Source organism: Crocuta crocuta, unplaced genomic scaffold, assembly GCF_008692635.1.
Source record: "Crocuta crocuta isolate KB4526 unplaced genomic scaffold, BGI_CrCroc_1.0 scaffold61, whole genome shotgun sequence".
Taxonomy (NCBI): Eukaryota; Metazoa; Chordata; class Mammalia; order Carnivora; family Hyaenidae; genus Crocuta; species Crocuta crocuta.
In genome coordinates, this window is record NW_027528369.1 from 1709856 (window position 1) to 1730170 (window position 20315).

Below are 20315 nucleotides of genomic sequence, written 5' to 3' on the forward strand. Positions count from 1 at the left end.
CCCAACTCCATCGTATAGAACCAGTCACTCTTCACAACCCCAGTGCAGCTCTTTCTGCCCCCGGGTCCTGTCCATGTACTTTAATAAAATGATTTTTTTTTTTTGCACCAAATGCTCAAGAATTCTTTCTTGGCCATTGGCTCCGCACCCCAGCACCACCCCAAAACCCCATCACCATTGTAACAAAAGATTAACAGGAGAAAAACAGACAGACATTCAATAACATGTACACCTTCCATACACATGGGAGTCACCCAGGAAAACTGACTAACTCCCCAAAAGGGCCCAAGACACCACTTTATAAATTCGGTCTCCAGCGGAAGATACAAGAATATGGAGAAGGGGTGAAGGGGACGGGGAAGGGCAGTCATGTGAGGTTCCCAGGAGAAGTTTAGAAATAAAAAAAAAAGAGGGGCGCCTGAGTGGCTCAGTCGGTTAAGCGCCCGACTTCGGCTCAGGTCATGATCTCACGGTTTGTGGGTTCGAGCCCCACAAAGGGCTCTGTGCTGACAGCCAGCTCAGAGCCTGGAGCCTGTTTCGGATTCTGTGTCTCCCTCTCTCTCTGACCCTCCCCTGCTCACGCTGGCTCTCTGTCGCTCAAAAACAAATAAAAAACATTTAAAAAATTTAAAAAAAAAGAAAAGAAATAAAAAAAAGATATGTGTCATGCAGGTTCAAGTCTTGGTCTTCTCCATGACAAGTTGCTAGAGGTTTGGTCACCCACGCCAATGTTCCTGCTGCGGACAGGGAGACCCCGCCCAAGTGGAGATTTCCCTTGTGAATGTAAATGTCTCTTCCAAAATGGTAACCTCTGCTCAGTTTACAGAGTGTTTCTTGTGTCTGCGGTTTCTTAAAAACATTCAGCTTAAAATAATCCTTACGCCCAAGAGGCAGAGTCTGGGGCCCCCGGGCCCCTACTCTCAGAGGCAGTGCCCTCGGCTGCTCTTCCAGACTCTTCTCTACTAGTCTTGACATTGTGACTGAGGGCCCGGCCACGGCACATCCTGGAGCCTCTGCATCTACGCCGTGGGGGACAGTGTGGCAAACACTGGACGGAGGGGGCCGTGTGACAGCAGCCCCGCTCTCGAGGGACCCACGGCACGGGCAGGAAAGACAGACATTCCATCCTTGTTTCACGGGCGCCAGATCAGGGGCTGGCACGGGCGGCCGAGGAGGGGGAGTGGGGGCGCTCACCTCCGTGGAGGGGCCCGGGGCTGCGTTATCGAGAGACAAATCTGCTCAAACGGAGAGAAAAGAACCAACAAAGATTTAAGCCACCTCCACTTTGACCTCAGTGTGTACTTTCTAATTGATTAGCTGCTTCTTTCCAGCTTATGTCTTTACTCAGGCAAAAGCCCCAGCGGGCAAAGCATTTTGTGGGGACTGGAACGCCCTCCTCAAGCAACAAGCCCTAGAGCTGCGAGACCCGAGACCCGGTGTGAGTGACCCCAAGACAATGATTGATTTGACCCTCACTGCCCCCCCCCCGAGGGTGCCCAGGGACCTTTGCCCCGCATTTCCCTTCTATAAACCTGGGAGTATTTACAGCACGTTGAGACAGTCTTTGCGACATTGGCCTCCTGTCTTCCTGGTATCAGCTTCATTGAAATAAATCCCTTTCTTATCTCCCCACAACTCATCTCTCTGTCTTTGGATTTTGTCAGTGGTGAGTGACCAGACCTGGTCGGTGCGGGACCCCTGGCGCCAGCTGCTCTTGCACCTCGACATCCGGGCGACAACGGGGGACTCAGCGAAGCCCACCCAACCACAGTTTTGTTTTCCAAGTTCACGGCACAACGAAGTGTATATCTTTGTACCAGGTATTTTAGCCATAACACACTCCTGGCCTTCCCGTCCACACCTGCACCCTCTCTTCCTGCATTTGGCGCAAAAGTCCCTGGACAGCCAGATCCTTGTATAGCAAGTGTGGTCTGCGGCTCCAGCCTGCCCAGGAGCTTGTTAGAGATGCCAACTTAGGGGGCGCCTGGGTGGCTCAGCTGGCTAAGCAACTGATTCTTCACCTGGGCTCAGGTCATGATCTCACAGTTTGTTAGATCAGGCCCTGCGGCGGGCTCTGCGCTGACAGCACAGTACCTGCTTGGGATTCTCTCTGTCTCTCTCTCTTCCCCTCCCGTGCGTGCTCTCTCGAAATGAATAGGCTTAAACAACAAAAAGGAGAGACGTGACTCAGGTCTCACTGCAGATCTGCATTATTTAGATTCCCCCGGTGATCTGCAGGTCTGTGAAGGTTTGAGAAGCACGGACACAGGCCAGCAATTCTTCAACTTTGCCGGACATCAGAAACGCCTAAGGGATCTGAAAGGCACCCACAGGCTCCCTCGCCCTCAGGCAGAATCTCGTACCATCAAATACAAGATCTCCACCCTTGTGACCCATGCATCAGAACTTTTGTCTTGAACCTCTCTGATGACTATCTCAAAGCATAAAGGACTTTGCGAACCAGTCCTCTAGACCTTAGCTTCTTCCTGAGCAGGAGGAGAATCTTTCCCAGCCCGCTACCTTCCAAGGGGAGGCAGAATCACCACTGTAGAAAATCCTTCATACGTGCTCAACTGCTGCAGCCTCAATGATTGAGGAAGATGGATGATGCGTCATTGAATCAACACACACCAAGTGCCAGGCGAGTGCCAGGCACACAGCCTGTGCAAGAGATACACAAGCAGAGCACGTGGTTTGCTGGGGAGACAGACGCCTAAGAATTCCAGGATGGTACCAAACGCAAAGGGGGTGTCGGGTTGAGAGCAGATAACTATGGGAGCACAGAGGTGTATGCGGAGGGGTGGCATCAGACGGGCGGTGCCTCGGGCCTAACGTTGGCCTTATGTTAGGGTTCAGCTTCTCCTTCCTAAAAGACTCAGAACCTGTGGCTTGGTCCTGATTTCCCTCCCCCTATAGAAGTGTGCTGCCTCTGAGAGACGGTCTTATCGACGGCAGTGGCACTGACATATTATCTAGAAGCGGGACACAGATGCTTTCCTTGGCTCAGTCAACTCACACTGAGCACCGAATTAGCAGCCATGTTCCAGGCATCGGTATCAGGAACAGGCACACAAGAAGTCAGTAGAACAGTTCACCTTCATGTGCTTGTCGAGATCAAGGGAGAAGAGACCGCGATCGGCAAGGTAAGTCTCACAATCCAGGAATCATGTCCATCATTATCTTCAGGCTGGATCTCCGAGGAACCTGCCCTTCCCTACCCAGTCCAGGGTCATGCTGGTAGGTTCTTCCATCTCTCATTTGGATACCTTCTGTTTAGTCACCCAAAGCCACCTGCCTCTTCTCCAGTATGGTCCCCTTGCCATCAGCGAGAGACTTGTCCAATGCAATCAACTCATTCCATGCACTCAGGTATTGATCGCAAATCCAAATCTCTTTTCTGGTCCGTGGGCCCTGCACGCCCAGCTCTGCGGGAAGCGGGGCAGATCTCCTCCCCGCTCGCCTTTCTAAACGGGGCATTTATTTCACTTCTTGAGGCTACTACCTTCTTTTACTTGAAGGGGAACAGAATTTGCCACCCCAAAATATGCCTCTTGGGAGCAAGGGTTATCTTGAGCTGGTTATTTTTAACCATCAGCCCACAGAGGAGAAGCTCTGAAAGCCTAGAAGTTACCCTTCTGTAAGAGATATTTGCATTTATAAAAGAAATGGGGACTGGAAACTCTTCTCAATGGAGAAGGTGTGGACTCAAATCTGCATAACAATCATACCTTTGCTGACACCACTAGGCCTGATGGGTCCCCATGACTGCCCCCCTCAACATCTTCTTTTGTCTTTAGCTGGAGATGGTATTTAAGGGGGTGGCTTTGGCCCTTGTGAGGAATGAGCTGTTTCCTGGGTCTCCCCCTTGTATGCAGGAGATATACATGTAATTAAACGTCTTTATTTTCCCCTGCTAATCTGTCTTTTATTACAGGGAGGGTTTGAGCCAAGAACCTAGTAGGGTAGAGGGAGAATGAGTTTTCCTCCCCCACACACTCCTGCACACACTTTTTCTTTGACGGATTATCCCCTGCTCCCATAGACCTGCTTGGCTGGTGCTCACAGCTTATGTCCCTTCCTCTCAAGGAAACTACACTCATGGCCCTGTTCCTCGCCCACTTCCAAATTCTCTGCCGCCACTGTGTCTTTGCTCACGTCTACCTACAAGGATGGAAACAAACAAAAGGCCACCCTCTCCCCCACCATCAGGGACTAGAATTTTCAGGTACACTCTGTGAGGGCAGGAGTCACACGGGCATCCCTGCTGTGAGTCACACGCTGTCAGCCAATCAACATTTGTTTATTAGCCGATGAAGGTTTGTGGAGTAAGGGAATGCAAGCATCTCAGACTGGGGGCCACACTGAGAATGCCCTGGCACCGCCTCCCTCTGCACTGGAGGACACCAGGGGTGGAAAGCGAAGCGTGGAAATACATAAAGACCAGGCAGTGTTTCTGAAGTCCTGCTGGGAAGCCGGGAGCAAGGCAGTAACTTCAAGGCTTTATTTAAACCTCAGGATTACGCTGTGAGGAAATCTCAGCTGAAGCAAAGGTAGAATTGGGCCCCTCTGAGGTAGACCTTGGCCTCTCGTCCCTCTGTCTTTGGTGCACATGAAGACAAAAGCCACCATTCACAGTGCCCAGTAGACAGAGTCAACAGTTAAAAGGGGGGGGGGAGGGTGATTTATCCATGAAAGCCCTCCTGCTTTACTAACTTCCTAACTTGGCTAAACTAATATCAAAGGCTTAAGCCACTTAAGTGCCTTAACTGGACTAACCGGTCTGGAAGCCTTTTCTCTATTCTCCCCATTTCCTGAGCACCTTAGGCAACTCAAATGCACAGTGAAAACTTCTGTATTGAGAAAGCATTAAAAAAAAAAAAAGGAAAAAAGAATTGTCATCCTTTATCTCTAGATCCTTTAACTCTAGAATCGTTCTTCAAAACGAAACAAGAATTTCACAGCGCTGGATGTTAAGAAAGAAACCTATTCTTGATTCCCTTGCTTTTGGGGATGTGTCAAGTAAGAAGTTGCTGCGGTGGAGGTCAAGGAGGTTGTTTCCTGCTTTCTCCTCTGGGGTGCTGGCGGGGGAAAGGGAGAGAGGCAAACCATGAGAGACTCTTGAATGCTGACAAAAACTGAGGACTGATGGATGTGGGGGGGAGGGGGGATGGGCATGGAGGAGGGCACTTGTGGGGATGAGCACTGAGTGTTATGTGGAAACTAATTTGACAATAAACTATTTGTAAAAAAAAAAAAAAGAAAGAAAGAAAGAAACCTATTCTTTCTGGGGTTTGGCCTGATGGAAACCATTGGAGTCTGACCAAAGAAGAACATTTTCGAGTTTAAAATACAAACCCAGCATCACCAAAAGGGGCCCTCTGTTGATGTGTGGAATGTGGGAAGCCATCTTGACGTACCGAACGTATGCAACGTTCTGGTTCCAACAGTGACGAGCAAGATGGACTCATGTGGCTGCCCGTTAATGGAGGAGGCAGGGATTAAACAAGATCACAAGTAGGTATGAAATATTCCTTTGTGCCAAGCGTGAAGGAAAAAAAGGGGGGGGGGGGTTCTATGAGAGATAATAAGGACGAGGGGAAGGGGTGAGTCTAGGGGGAAGGTCACAGGAGGCTTTCCCGAGGACAGGCATTCTCATCAGTCCAGAGCCCTTTCCCAGCTCATGCAGGGAAGCCTAGATGAAGCCCATGAAGGGGACAGGAGGGAGTAGAGACCCAGTGAGCTACCACAAGGATGGGGCCTAAAGACACGCTTAGGCTTCCCTTAGGCTGGGGAAGGACAGGAAAAGTCTCAAGTGCAAGGGGAGGTGGGTGTGCTAACACTGAGAGCTCCCCCAGCTACCCACCCAAGGGGGCTCCTTTCCTTCAGAAGTCAGAGGAAGCCAGAGATAAAGAAGCAGCTGCGCCCCCTTCTGGACTGAATACTGTTCCCATATTAAGCATCGATCTTTTCCAGTTTCCAAGACCTAGAAACCCTGCCACATAACTTAGCTGCTAAATTTTAAAATTCAATGGATAGAGACCAAGAGCCAATATCCTGTGCAGATCATAGTTTACCACTTTATACTTTTAAAAAGGAGGTACTAGAATAAGATAATATACTCTGTTAGCAATTGTTTCCTATTTCCTATTTTAAGTTTTTTTTATTTTTATTTTTGAGGAGAAAGAAAGGGAGAGAGGGAGGGAGAGAGGGTGGGGGGGTGGAGAGAGAGTGAGAGTGAGAGAGAGACAGACAGACAGACAGACTCTCCCAAGCAAGACTTGAACTCACTAGCCGTGAGATCGTGACCAGAGCAGAGATCAAGAGTCAGATGCTTGACTACTTAACCGACTGAGCCACCCAGGAGCCTCTATTTCCTATTTTGGATTTCAACGGCCAAATAATACACAAAGGACTCACGTAGGGTATAAATTATTCTTCAAGAAATCGCCCTTTACAACACCCTCCCTTCTAGGTCATATTTTTAAATTTTATCAAAGGCTTTGAACTTAACAGAAAAAGGGAGTCTGCAGATTCCAGAAAGGACAAGGTCTTTGTCCTAACTGACTTGTACCTCAGCACTTATACCTAAAAATCAAAAACTGATTCAGTGGATTAATGATGTTTGCTACAAGTGAGATAATCTTAAAGAAAGGTCCTGAAGTAATAATAAAAATAGAACCCTCACAGGTAGTATCCAAATTCTCTTTCTCTTTTTAGGAGAGACTGATAGAATAACAAAGTAGCCCCCACGAGGCTGGCTGGAGAAACTACTGGCAAAGATAAATATATTTGTGGTTGTCAAAAATCAATTTAATTTTCATTTCTAAATTGTTAACCCATTGCTAACATTAGCAACAACAACAAAAAATTGTAACCTCAGTCACGATATCACATTATTTTTTAAAAAATTTATTATTTGGTCCAAATAATAGCACTAGGGAATAAATAACTGATTTGTGGCCCGACATGGATAAGAAGAAATCTCGGTTCAGAGTAAGCGAAAAGCTAAAGGAAGTGTAGTGAATATAAAACAAGAGTCCACTGTCCCGGGATTGGAGGAAGAGAGAGAGGAAGTATCAGAGAAGCGAGAGGAAATAAGGAAAGGCTGAGGTCTTTAATGGGGGGAATCCATTGGCATGAGAATGCTTTAGAATTTTGCAAAGAAGGGACAAGAATTAAGATACAATGGAAGGGCACAAAGACCATCCAGTAAGGAAAACGCTCAACATAAAAATGAAATAGTTTAGAGGTGAACTTGAGGCTCTGTTGCTTGCTAGGTGGGCTTGAGCACTCTGAACTTCCGGTTGCTTCCCTCTCCTCCCCATCTGTGAAATAGGAATAAAAGTATCCCTAACTTGGGGTTTTCTCAGTGATCAAATAAATGAATATTTATCAGGCTCTGTGCTAGGTTGTCAACTGCTCCATAAATAGGGACATGAAATATAGAGCCACATTGACTTTCAAAAAAGAAATCAGAGGCTTGGGATTACAGAGAAATTGTTTACTCAGGTTCCAGACAAAAGTAAGTGGAACTCTCCAGACCAATGATAGGGCTGAGGAGACAAAATCTGACCTTATGTCAAAAGAACATGGACACTACTAACATCCTCTGTGCCCTACAAAGCACACAGTTCCAAGAAAACGAACTAGAACTTTTTTCTCTGCATCTACACAGGCAGAAATGGTTTAAGAGGCAACTTGGACAGGCCCTCACACGTGAACGTGCCTTTTGAAAAAAAGAACGTATATTCAGGATTCCCTATTACTGTCAGGGGGGAAAATCTCTTACATTTTGGGATAAAAAAAGCCAAAAATATATGTGTCAACAAAAATCTGGCCTTTCCCGTCTTTTTTTTTTTTTTGTCTGATAGCAATATTACCATCAAGTAGACTCACAATACAAATATGATTTAGAAGGGGATTTAGGTTTTCCAGATTCATGTACACTATAATCCCTTCAAAAAACTGTAAAGCTGGCTCACAATGCAGATGTAATCAGATACTATCCATATCCCCAAATTGCTCACAGCCTGGTGAGCGAGGAGATCATGAGGCTGGGTCTTCTCTCCTCCTTTGAAAACAAAGGGCTTTCGATTGTTCGTCCTTTCCCTTACTCCTGAAGAAGTTTGCAAACCTCTCAGATACTGAGACCAATCAGATCTAATCCCTGATTTGTAAAACGGGAATAATAATATCACTTCCCTTAGAGGATTTTTAGAGGATTAGAAGAGTGAATACTTCTGAAGGCGTTTGGCACAGAGAAACATCTAGAACATGTTTATTGTCATTATTCCATTTGGTTATCTGAGGGAACAAAGCAGAGAAGTCATGTCGTTTTTGAACAGTGTGTTGATATTCTAATTTTCCGCTTCAACTAGACCTGAAATTCTGAGAGGTGGCAGAAGTGTTGTTTATTGAGACAAATAACGAGAGAACTGCTAAGGAGAGAGACTAGCCAAGAGACATATTAATGATATTCTTGCACATGTAACTGAAGATATTTAAAGGCAGGGGAGAAATCATGGATGTTTTCACCTTGGAGAGTTGCTGAATGCAAAGGTTCTAGGTTTTAGTTGTTTTGTTGTTTTTTTTTTTAATTTTTTTTTAATGTTTTATTTATTTCTAGGAGAGAGAGAGAGAGAGACAGCGTGAGCAGGGGAGGGTCAGAGAGAGAGGGAGTAACAGACTGAAACAGGCTCCAGGCTCTGAGCTGGCAGTCAGCACAGAGCCCGACGCGGGGCTCGAACCCACGAACCGCGAGATCATGACCTAAGCAAAAGTCGGACGCTTAACCAACTAAGCCACCCAGGCGCCCCTCTAGGTTTTAGCTTTGACTCGTTTGCTGGTTTCGTTTGCTGGGGATGGGAAAGACAGATGGCGGGTGGAGAGGAAATCACCGCACTGCTCCTCTTCAATGACGCCTTTGGACCCATTAATGTCTCATCTACATGTTTACACGTTAAAATATTGAAGCCCAGCATTGGTCCATTCTGAACACCCAATCTCTTACGCAGTTGCCCTCCACTGAGAAAAGGCAGCATCATGGAGAAAGGATGCTTTGATTAGCCGCAAGAATAAATGGAATGTTCCTACCAGGGAAGAAAAGGTGAAGTTGCCTTTCTGGAGAACATGGCAGAATGCGCCATGACCACAGACTATTGCTTTCAAGTTATGTGCTGGCCACATCCAGAGAACACATGAGCAGATTGCTCCAGATGCCCACTGAGCACCCTGCCTGGGGTACACACAGGTACACTGCTGGGCAAAGACCAGTTCTCCCAGTGACCCCTGACCTCCACTAGGCAGTTGGAATCTCCATGTCCTGTCAGTCTCTATGGCTTTCTGAGACATAATGATGAGGATGGATTAGGAAAAAGAGCTAAAAAAATATTTCTGCAGAAGTTCTTACGATTGCCTGGCTTTTTCCTCTTTCCTGGCTTGGGATGTTGGGCTACTTCTTCAAATTCTCCAGTAGGTAGAGCTCAAGAGACTTTTCTTTTGGGAGGAGACCTCCACCCTGGCTAGCAGTTCAGGGAAGGATTCCTCGAATACAGAGTGGGTACCAGTCTTTCAGAAAGAGCCCTTGCCGATTAGCCAGCTGGCTGTACATATAAAAACTGTGTTTCGGCGAGGTCTGAGCTTCCTCAACCTGAGTTCAGGTCACTAAATATGATTTAAAATTTCACTGACCCCATAGGGGAACCTTTGATATCCATAAATTGACGTATTTAAGAGCATATCTGGAATGGTGAAGCTATCGTACGTCGCAAAATCAATGGAAGCCTATTTCAATTAGTACTTTTGGAAGTAGCCTCCAAGACAATGGACTCAGTCACAGCCATGGGTGGGGGGAGCCTCAAAAATCAATGAAAACAATGAGAAGTGCTCAACATCAAATCAAAACGTACCCAGTCCACATCTTCCATTTCCAATTCCCTGTCTCCCACTGCATGCCTTCTGCTTCCTCCACTATCTGTAGATCTTTCTGAACTCCCTTTTCCTCCTCTGAAATTTCTCCCTCCTTACCCCACCAGCATCCACACTCCCAAAACTAAAATCATAGCAAAAAAAAAAAAAAAAAAAAAAAAAATTATCTTTTGCTTTCACTTACACTAAACAAATCTGGCTCCAAAACAATATTAACTAACATGGCTTTGACCATGTGCTATGATTTAAGCTACTGACATAACGATGAATCGACTCTTTCCTCAGAGTACTTAAACTGTAACCGTCTGTACTGGTGTAGAGAATGCCATTCTAGCGGCTCTTCAGAGATGTTAATAACATATTGATGAAATGTATTTATTTGGCTAATGAAAAATATGTCTGTTGAAATAAACACTTAATGACTTCAACAGCCCAAATCTCACGAGACCAGAATACAGTGATTCACAGTGTAGCACTGGGTTGGGATGTATAAGCTCATTCTGTTCCCATTCATGCCTGTACCTATTCCTATTAGGGTATAGACCTCTAAAAAGCTTTTTTGCTTTTTTTAAATGTATTAATACCATTAATTGACATGTTTACCATAGCCTAGTGTATGTATTTTAGTATTAACTTCAAAAAAAATACACAAACGCACACAACTTTTATAAGCAGTCTTAGAAAGAATCTATGTTTCAACACTTATAAATTAATCCAAGTGGCTAATGATGATCAGAAGAGTTTGGGGAATTTGTCTCCTTTTTCTCCTCTCCCCTTTCCTTTCTTTTTCCACCTAGACGAATAGTTCACCGTTTCCTATGTACCAGACACTCTACGGGGCATTCTGTCTGCAAGATCCCACCTGTCACACAGATCAATTGGATGGGTACTTCCATGAACTTCTTTGTCATCTCAGGGCTGTCTGACCACACAGCTTCTACTTCGCTCTTACCACACACCCAAGTAGGATTCAACAGAAGTTCCAGAAACATTGTATTGTTCAATTGAAATTTACCAAGAGTGGAACCCAAATGTTTTCACAAAAATAAATGAATGAATATATATGTGAGACGACTGATATGTTAACTCACTCACGGGGGTGGGGGGGATGGGGATTGTGTATGTGTATCAAATCATCACATTATGTACTTTAAATCTCTTACAACTGAATTTGTCTATTATATCTGAATAAAGCTGAAAAACAAGGGTTCCAGAGAGGTTATGACTTTTGTGGGGATCAGGGTAATAGCCCAAGCTATCTCTTAAGGTGGGACTCTTAACAACTAAATACTTCTGAGCTGGCTTAAGGTAGGTCCTAACCTCCCGTCAACTACCTGTTACTAACATTTAGATGGATCCAAAGGACATGGAGAAATAGCCATAAGTTTAGATCTCCAGAAATGAAGGCTGGGGCTCAAATGGCACTAAAATCAGAGTCCTCCTTTTGCCTTCCCTTCCCAATTTTCACACCAAAGTGGGGGTGTTCAACAGCGTCACTGGGAAAGCTTCTCTGTGGATCTGGAGGTAACTGGATAGCTCTCTGGAATGTAGCCTTACTGGACATTGCTGATCCGGTTCAAGATTTCATTCTGCAACACTCTGGTTTCTTCCCTGCTAGTTTACTGCAAGTCCTTTCAGGGCAGGGCTGGGACACTCTGCTTTGCAACAACCACAGCATGCCCTGCATGTCATCTTTGGGAGGGACATACACAGAATAATAAGAGAGGGAAACCACATCTTCTCGGCTCCTCGGAAAGCTAAATATGCCTTGACAACCAACAAGAACAGATATCAAAGCTACATGACCCTTACAAGCAGTTTGGTCATGAAGACTTTCTCATCTAGGGAAGACTAAGGAGGGAGCCATTTGACAGTCTCGCGTCGCATAATGCCCTTTGCTCCAGCCTTTTCTTGAGAATCAGACCATTTCAAAGGAAGCTTAAGAAAGGATGTCATTTGGGAAACACATGACTACCATAATGGCTGTTGGTTAATTGTGAGGGACCAAGCGGAGATAGCTAGCAGGCCTGGATTTAATAGAAACCAGACTCTCCACCCACTTCACATGGGACCATGCAGCCAGCCTCTCCCTCTAGATCATTCCAGGCTTTGGTGCGGTGTCTGCTAAGAAACAGTCTTCCTTCTTCACATGTCATGTCAGCATCCTGTGGAGGGAGGGGCATGCTACATGTCTGAGAAGAAATGGTCGTAACTCATATCCATCAAAGTCGTGTTTTTTAATGTCAATTTCAGAGTTCAAACTTGTGCTTCCAACCTCCAATCCTCATTGTCTCCAACACCGTCCTACCAAATGAGGCATCCTGTGGTTAACAATGTTGACAAATTTCAATGCACGGTTGATCTCTTGAGCCCCTAACGCTGTCCTGCCCTGTGTTCTCATTCCAGTTTGGTCATGTATTGCCACAGGCCCAGAATAAAGTAGGGGCCTCCTAACTTGTCTCTCTGTCAGCAAGCCCTACCCTCTCTCACTCCAAAGTTATTTTTCTAAAGTATCACTTAAAACAGGTCACATTTCTGCTCTATCATTATGAGATGAGAGCTGAACAAAGAAATATGGATTTCAAACCACTTTGCAGTCCAGTCCAATCCAAATCCAGCCCCCAGTAGCCTCTCAAACCATCTCCAATCCTTTGTTATCAAATTCTAGGTACACTGGCTCCATTGCTGTTCCGTCAACAGGACAGCCCAGCTCCCATCCAGACCACTGTGATTGTGGTTTTGGGCATCTATCCCCAGATACCTCCCTTAGTTTTGCTCAAAGGCCACCTCTTCAAACCACCCTATAAAACAAAGCAAATATTGTCATTCTCCATCTCAGTCGGCTTTATTTTTCCATATAGCCCTTAGCCTTACTTGATGGTCTATCTCATAGCTGCTTTTGTGTTTACTGGTTGTTGCTTCTACTAGTTCCATAAAACCTAGAGCTTATGTTTTTCTTGCTCATCTCTGGCACATGGTAGGTGCCCTGTAAACATTCGCAGAATTAATGAAATAACTAGAAATAAGGCAACATGAGGCACCTGGGTGAATCAGTCGGTTCAGTATCTGACTTCAGCTCAGGTCATGATCTCACACTTCGTAAGTTCAAGCCCTGCGTCGGGCTCTGTGCGGACAGCTCAGAGCCTGGAGCCTGCTTCGGATTCTGTGTCGCCCCCCCCCCCCANATGCTCTGTCTCTTTCTCTCAAAAATAAACAAACATTAAAAAAAAATTTTAATTAAAAAAAAAGAAATAAGGCAACATGCTTAGTACTAAGAGAGACATAAAAATGGGCAAGATATTGATGCTTACATTTAAGGATGCTTCTCCTTTGGGAGACAAACATAATAGCCAATTAATCAGATAGATTACGTCCCTCTCCTGGTTCATCATTATGATTTCCTCACACGCTTCTCTCATAGGCTTCATTACCATCTTGCGTGTTACTACAGCACTTACCAAAGGGAGCTATACGACTCAAATTTGCAATGTAAAATTTGTCCCTGCAAGGACAGATCATGTATTTGACTGCGCTCTTGGAACTCAGCTGGCATTGGCATGACACTCAAATCATGCTGAAGGAATGAGGGAATACACAAAATTCCATGGGAGTGCAAACTCAGACCACCTCTGAGAACAATATCAAATTCCTGTACATTGAGAAATGGCCGAAGGTTTTGAGGGGAAGGAAGAAGAGCTCATCTATGTTCTAGAAACCTGGCTAGGGGCACCTGGGTCGCTCAGTCAGTAAGTTTCCGACTTCGGCTCAGGTCATGATCTCACAGCCTGGGAGGTCAAGCGGCAGGTTGGGCTCTGTGCTGACAGCCCCTCCCCTGCTCATGCTCTGTCTGTCTGTCTGTCTGTCTCTCAAAAACAAAAAAGAAAGAAAACTAGTTAGACCCAAGTTGTAGAGATTCTGCCTTCCATGACAGTGAAGGATATGCTCCTTTCACACTTTATAGTCTGCCTGCCATATTTTGCCACATTTTTGTGAAATATGTCAAAAACATAGACAATAGAAAACTGTAAAATTACACATTAGGTAACATCCGGTTTATCAACTCATTATACCGTCACTGCTTCAGACTGGTTTCTCAAAGAGCCTAAGCATTCCAGATACACGTATTCAAGTACTGAAATCTAAATTCTCAATACCAAAGCAGTTCAGATCAGTATTTTCACAGGAGTATTGCTGTTAAAACCCTAACTCCTTGCTAGCTGAAAAGCAATAATCAGTAGATTAGTGGCACCTCCTGATATTTAAATTCTCACTACGTACATTTATTTGGCTTCTGAGTTTGGAGAGTAGGGAATTGAGGTAGCTGATGTCTAAAACACGTTTGCCAAAAGTAGTGATTTTCCTAGAAGAAACAATCGACACGTGTCCTGTGACTCCGCTGGAGCGGCACAAATAGCGCCTGCTGTTATTTGCAAGATAGTGCAACTCAGTTTTGGGGGGATAAATGATGCTCTTCCATTCCCAAGGCTGCTGCCCATGGTTGCACAGCATCAGGAAGACATATGTTTTTCCTTGTTTCTGTAGTGGTGATGGCTTATGTCAAGCTCTCCACCCCACCTTGCCCCGCCTTCTGTGGAACTGACAGCACTCATTTGTTTCAAAGAGCGCCCCAAGCTGGAGGCCAAGCCAGAGATGTGATGAAGTACGCCACGTGGCGTCTGCTCATTGGGTAGCTGCACACAGGGCGTGGGTGGCTGACTGGGCTTCCCAAGCCCTCCCAGGGCTGGTGTGGAAGAGCCAGAGAGGAACACCGTGTTGGAAACGGCTGGTCCCAATTTTCGACAGTTATTTATCTTCTCCTGCCCCTCCTCACCCCCTGCCTTAAGGTAAAACCAAGGAAAATAATCATAGGATTATGGGATGTTAGCAATTGTGTATTTCATCCCCTCTGATTTTACAGAGAAAGAAAATGGGACCCAGGGAGAACAAAGAGATTGCCCAAAGCCTCACAAGTGATTAGCAGCTGATCATTTGTGCCTGGTATTCAATTTTCTCATCTGCTCAACAAAGAGACTTGGTCATTTAAGGGCCTTTCCATATTTGAAAGTCTACTCTTTTTATCAGTTGGGATGACACGCAGGTAACTTACTGTGATGCAAAGTAAAATCTCTGTACAGGCAGCAAACCCACTTGAGAGCCTGGTACACACGTAGCAACAGATAGGTTTGTTGGGTGCTGCGTAACATCAGAGCCCAGTTATGGGCATCAGAGCCCATCTTCAACCTTGGCTGAATATCAGGCTTAAGGATGGACCTCCCAACTCGGATGCTCAGAGTCTGGATTTCTAGGGTTTGGAAAACCAGCCTTCTAGAATAGAGGCTACAAACTAGTGTCCACAGACCCAGCCTGGCCCTCAGTAGCTTTTTTCCCCAGCTTTACTGAGATATAATTGACAAATTAAAATTATATATATTTAAACTGTACAATGTGATGTTTTGATAGACATATACATTGTGAAATAGTTACCAGAATCAAGCTAATTAACAAATCCATCACCTCACAAAGTTACCATATATTTTGTATGTGTTGAAAACTGTAAGATCTTCTCTCTTAGCAAATTTCAAGTATATAATACAGTATTATAGTCACCATGCTATAATTAGATCTTCAGAATTTATTCATCTTGTATAACTAAAATTTTTAATGCTTTGACCAACATGTCTCCATTGCCCCCACCCTAGATCCGTGGCAATCCCCATTCTACTCTCTGATTCTATGGGTCAACTTTTTTAGATTCCACATATACGCAGTATTTGTCTTTCTCTGCTTGGCTTATTTCACTTAGCACAATGTCCACCCAGTCCATCCATGTCGTCACAAATGACAGAATTCCTTCCTTCTTTATGGCTGAATAATATTCCACTGTACATGTATACCACATTTTATTTATCTGCTCCTCTGCTATTAGGCACTTAGGTTGGTCTCCTACCTTGGCTACGGTGAATAACACCGCAGCGAACATGAGAATGCAGACAGCTCACGGAGATCCTAATTTTATCTCCTTCAGATATATATGCAGAACTGGAATTGCTGGATCATATGATAGTTCAATTTTTGTTTGTTTGAGAAACCTCCATGCTCTTTTCCATAATGACTCTACATTCCCACCAACAGTGTACGAGGGTCCCCTTTTCTCCATGTCTTTTCCGGCACCTGTTGTCTTGTCGTTTTGGATAATGTTCATTCAAACAGGTGTGAGGTAATATCTCATTATCGTTTTGATTTGTATTTTCTGATAATTAAGGATGTTTAATATGTTTTCATATGCCTGTTGGCCATGTGCATATCTACTCAAGTTCTTTGCCCGTTTTTAAGATCAGGATATCTATTTTCTTGCTGAGTTACCTAATTCCTTATGTATTTTGGATACTAACCACTTATCAGCTAATACAGTTTGCAAATTGTTCTCCAGTCTATAAGCAGTCTCTTCACTTTGTTTATCGTTTTCTTTGTTGTGCAGAAGCTTTTCAGTTTAACGCAATCCTATTGGTCTATTTTTGCTTTTGTTGTGTGCACTTTTGGGGTCACACCCAAAGATTCATTGCCCAGACCAATGTCAAAAGCATGTTCCCTACATTCTCTTCTAGTAGCTGTTAAAAAAGCGACAATAGTCCCCAAATAGAGTCACTTATGCTACGTGCCCCTGTCACCATACTTAATTACGGTTTGGGCCTCTTTCAGGAATGGAATCTGAAACCAGTCAATCAGAAATTACCCGGTCAGGACTAGGATGTAATCTGCCTGAAAGACTCCTGCTTTTTCCCCTAAAGGATGATGGCCTCACCACAACCAATCTACTTTTTGCCAATATAATTGTTTTTATCCCGCCCCCTTCTGCCTATAAAAGTCTTCCGTGTTGTACAGCTTCCTGGATTCCTTTCTATCTATTAGACGGGTTGCCGCCGACTCCACGAATTGTGGGACAAAGCCAGCCAGCTCTTTAAAATTTACTCAGTTGAATTTTTGTTTTCTGACATAGTTTTATATTTTCCAGTCTTCGGCTTAAGCCTTTAATTCATTTAGCTGCACTCTTGTAAAGCTATTTTCACGCACGGATAGTCGTTCAAAGTGATGTTTCGACGAGGGGTCAGGCACTGGAAACTTCCCCACTTTCTTGCGGACATAATTCTCCACTCAGTAGGCTTGTTTTTCAACTCTGTGTTAATTTCGTATCGTCCAATTTTTCAAGAGAAGTCAGAAATTCTATTTTGTATAGATAGCTTTTGGACAGCAGCTAAGAAGTGGCTGCACCCAACCTTCCCCATTGTCCCATGTCACTCATTCCATAGCTAGTCTGGTGCTGTGGACATTTGGCTTTGAGACCTCTGCCTTAGTGCAGCCCTATATTTGATGCACTACTTATGTAAGACTCATGTCTCATTATCCAAGGCATTATTTTTCCTTTTTTTCTATCTGCCAGCGTACCCAGCACAGTGCCAACTCCACATATGTGCCACACACAAATGTAGTTATTAAGGAAAGGGAATTTGGTTATGAATGGAGACACTGTAGTGAGCAAAGGGAAAAAGAACTGGGATTTTGAGTCTGGACTTAGATTCAAGTTCTGAGTCCACGCCTTACAATCTCCGCAACTTTCATTTACTTCCATTCCCTCCCTTAGCCTCAATTTCCTGAACTGTAAAACGAGAATAACAGAATTCTATTTTTTTTTTTATAGCATCACTTGGGATTTATCAGGAAATGTCTGAAAAGCACTCTGTTCGGTGAGAGACCTTCACCAAGAGATCAATGAGTGGCCACTGTTTGCATGAGGTGGGTAGATAAACACGGCTTTCTTGGAAGGTTGGAAAAGAAGACTAGTTTATTTACCTTGGGAAGTCTATGAGTTTGCAAATACTTGGTGCCTTCACGCAGAAACAAGCTACAGAAGCTTGCCATGGGTAAACAGTTCTGTTCTGTGAACCAAACTTGCCTTCTGTAGAATCCAGAGTACTACTCCAAACAGGTGTTAGGAATGGAGGAGGGGATGCAAAAATAGCAAATGACCTTTTGCATTATTAAATGCTTATTAAATTATTTAATTAAAATTTAATTAAAAATTATTAAATTATTAAATAAAATGAAGCCCCTCCATCCAGATTTGGCTTCAGAAAGACATAAACAAGACAGGATGTTAGACAAACACACATGCTGTTAACTCGTTAACATATAACTGAGGGATTAATTGAATGTGTGCAGCGATTTCCAAGTTTTGCTTTATATCTCATAGATTTACTTGGCTCATCCAACAGTCATGCAAATTCTCTTCCTGCTACAAGGGAGCATGGCAGGAAGATGAGAAGTAGCTTTCCTGCCAAATGTTGGGTCACTTCCATCTGATATCAACAGTTACATATTAGTCCGTCACGGGTCATGGATCAGTTTACAAAGTTGTTCTAATGTCAGATGGCTCGGGCCACCCTGAGGATAAGTTGCATTTCAATAAACCAAATACATGTAGGCTTCCAGACTACTGATAAAAATGGACTGGGTAGTTCTTAGAAGCAATCTCAAAGTGCGCTGCTCAAGAGCATGCACAGAAAGGTAGCTCTGACACAACCCAGCTACCCGTGTCACACACCCATTCTTTCGTTGTAATGTAAAGCATTATAAAGTGAACTGTTTCTGCTATCATGTCTCTCTTTTGATCAGAGACTACAGACCACATATCTGGTTTACCATGATCATATTGAGAAAATCAGCAGCAAGATGTTGAGTTCTTTAACTTGTGCCCAAAAAAGCATTTCATTACCATAGCTCCAACCACAGCTAAGATGACACAGGAACTGAGATGACAGCCACTATCTTACTTTTATCTAGCAATGACCAAAACTATGGGTAAAACGGTACGTCTTCTATCTAGTAGCTGATGTATTTGATGACTTCGACCCTCATCTGGGTGCTGTGGATTCATCTACCCAGCTTGAGTGAAAAAGATAGTCCCCGCTCTTGTAGGCTCTCTGCCTTTCTCTCTCACCATTACCTCTACCCTTCCCCCACTCTTTAATGCTTCATAAGCAGGCTGGCCTTCCTGTTGTTATTTAAACTTGTCAAACCTGTTTCTGACTTTCTCTCCAGGAGGAATACTGTAAACCCTGAGTTCTCTGTAAGGCTAGACTTACCTTCTCAGAAAACTCTTTCCTGACCATATAATTCCAAACACCTCTCCTTAGGTCCTGAGTGTGGGCGACACCATGGTCAAGCCATCGACTGGAACCAGATGTCTGCATTCAAATTCTGGCTCTGCTACTTGTAAGGCCTGTGACCTTAGCTGATTTATTTGACCCTTTGGGCCTGAGTTTCTCGAGAATAAATGAAGGTATAGGCTTGCTCTGGGCATTAAAGACATTAATAGGAGCATCTGACACGTACTGAGTGCCTGGCTGGCCTATTTCATTTGCTGCTTCACTGCCTCAAAGAATCAGATGTCTCAACCGACTGGCTGTTTATCGTTTTCCACTAGTATGTGGGGTAGTAAAGAGAAGGGACCCTGCATGTTTTTGTCCCATTTTTTTCATCCCTAGCACCCTGGCACTGAGAGTGGTGTCCGATGCATGGCAGGTTCTGACCAAGTGTTTGTTGATGCAACGAATGATGTCCAAGCGATGCCTTTGTGACAAGACAGCAGCCATTACGGATGCTGGCAGCAGTCAATGAAGAAGTCATTCGGTCGAGAAACGGGAATGCCATTCAACAATGAATAGAAGCAAGAGTATCTCCAACTTTGCACTATCCAGTTCCCCAAAATGTATAGAAGATCACACTCTGTGTGAGGAGTTTGGCTTTATTTTGGTTGTTTCTCTTTTGGGGGAGGGGGAGAGGTGAGGATGGGCGCGGAGAACTCCCCACATCACAGCACAGGACTGTCAGGTTCATTCATTCAACAGGTATTTAGCGTTTATAAGGGGTTAGGCCCAGACCTAGGAAGGAAACCGTTCTGGCCGCTGCCTCAGGGCGCTCGGGATCCAAACAAGGAGACCTGTGGCTCAACAGACATCACAAGGCAGCCTCCTCCGGCCCTGCTCCGCGTGCCTATGCGCCCAGGAGCCGGGAGATCACTGAAAGGGCACCTAAGATTTCTTAAAAGAAGGGGTATGGAAGCTCAGTCTTTAATGAGGCTAGTTTCAGCTCAGTGAACAGGGCAGGGGAGGGCGAATAACCAGCCGAGAGAGCCAGCAAGGTGGGTGGGCTGGGGAGGGATATCCAGGTGAGAGACCAAAGGTGAAGGGCTCGGCTGCCTGCGGCTGTTTGATTTGTCAAGGCTAGAATGGCTGTGTGCACTGGCACGTATAGGCTTTGGGGGGTGGGGGGTGGGAAGAGGCAGATTTTTTGAAAGCCCTAAACAGAGAAAAGATAATGTATGCCCCGTA

At 44.7% G+C, this 20315-nt stretch overlaps 1 protein-coding gene and 1 long non-coding RNA gene across 2 annotated transcripts in view; one reads left to right on the plus strand and one right to left on the minus strand.

Annotated features, from left to right (window-relative positions):
- The window catches only part of ADAMTS18 (ADAM metallopeptidase with thrombospondin type 1 motif 18), a 144325-nt gene that overhangs the window by 80597 nt on the left and 43413 nt on the right, over positions 1 to 20315 (minus strand). The gene's annotated exons all lie outside the window — the stretch shown is intronic.
- Positions 5454 to 19154, plus strand: LOC144223457 (uncharacterized). Its single transcript, XR_013332692.1, has 3 exons — positions 5454 to 5518; positions 17624 to 17718; positions 19119 to 19154. It is a non-coding gene; the product is annotated as an uncharacterized LOC144223457 (long non-coding RNA).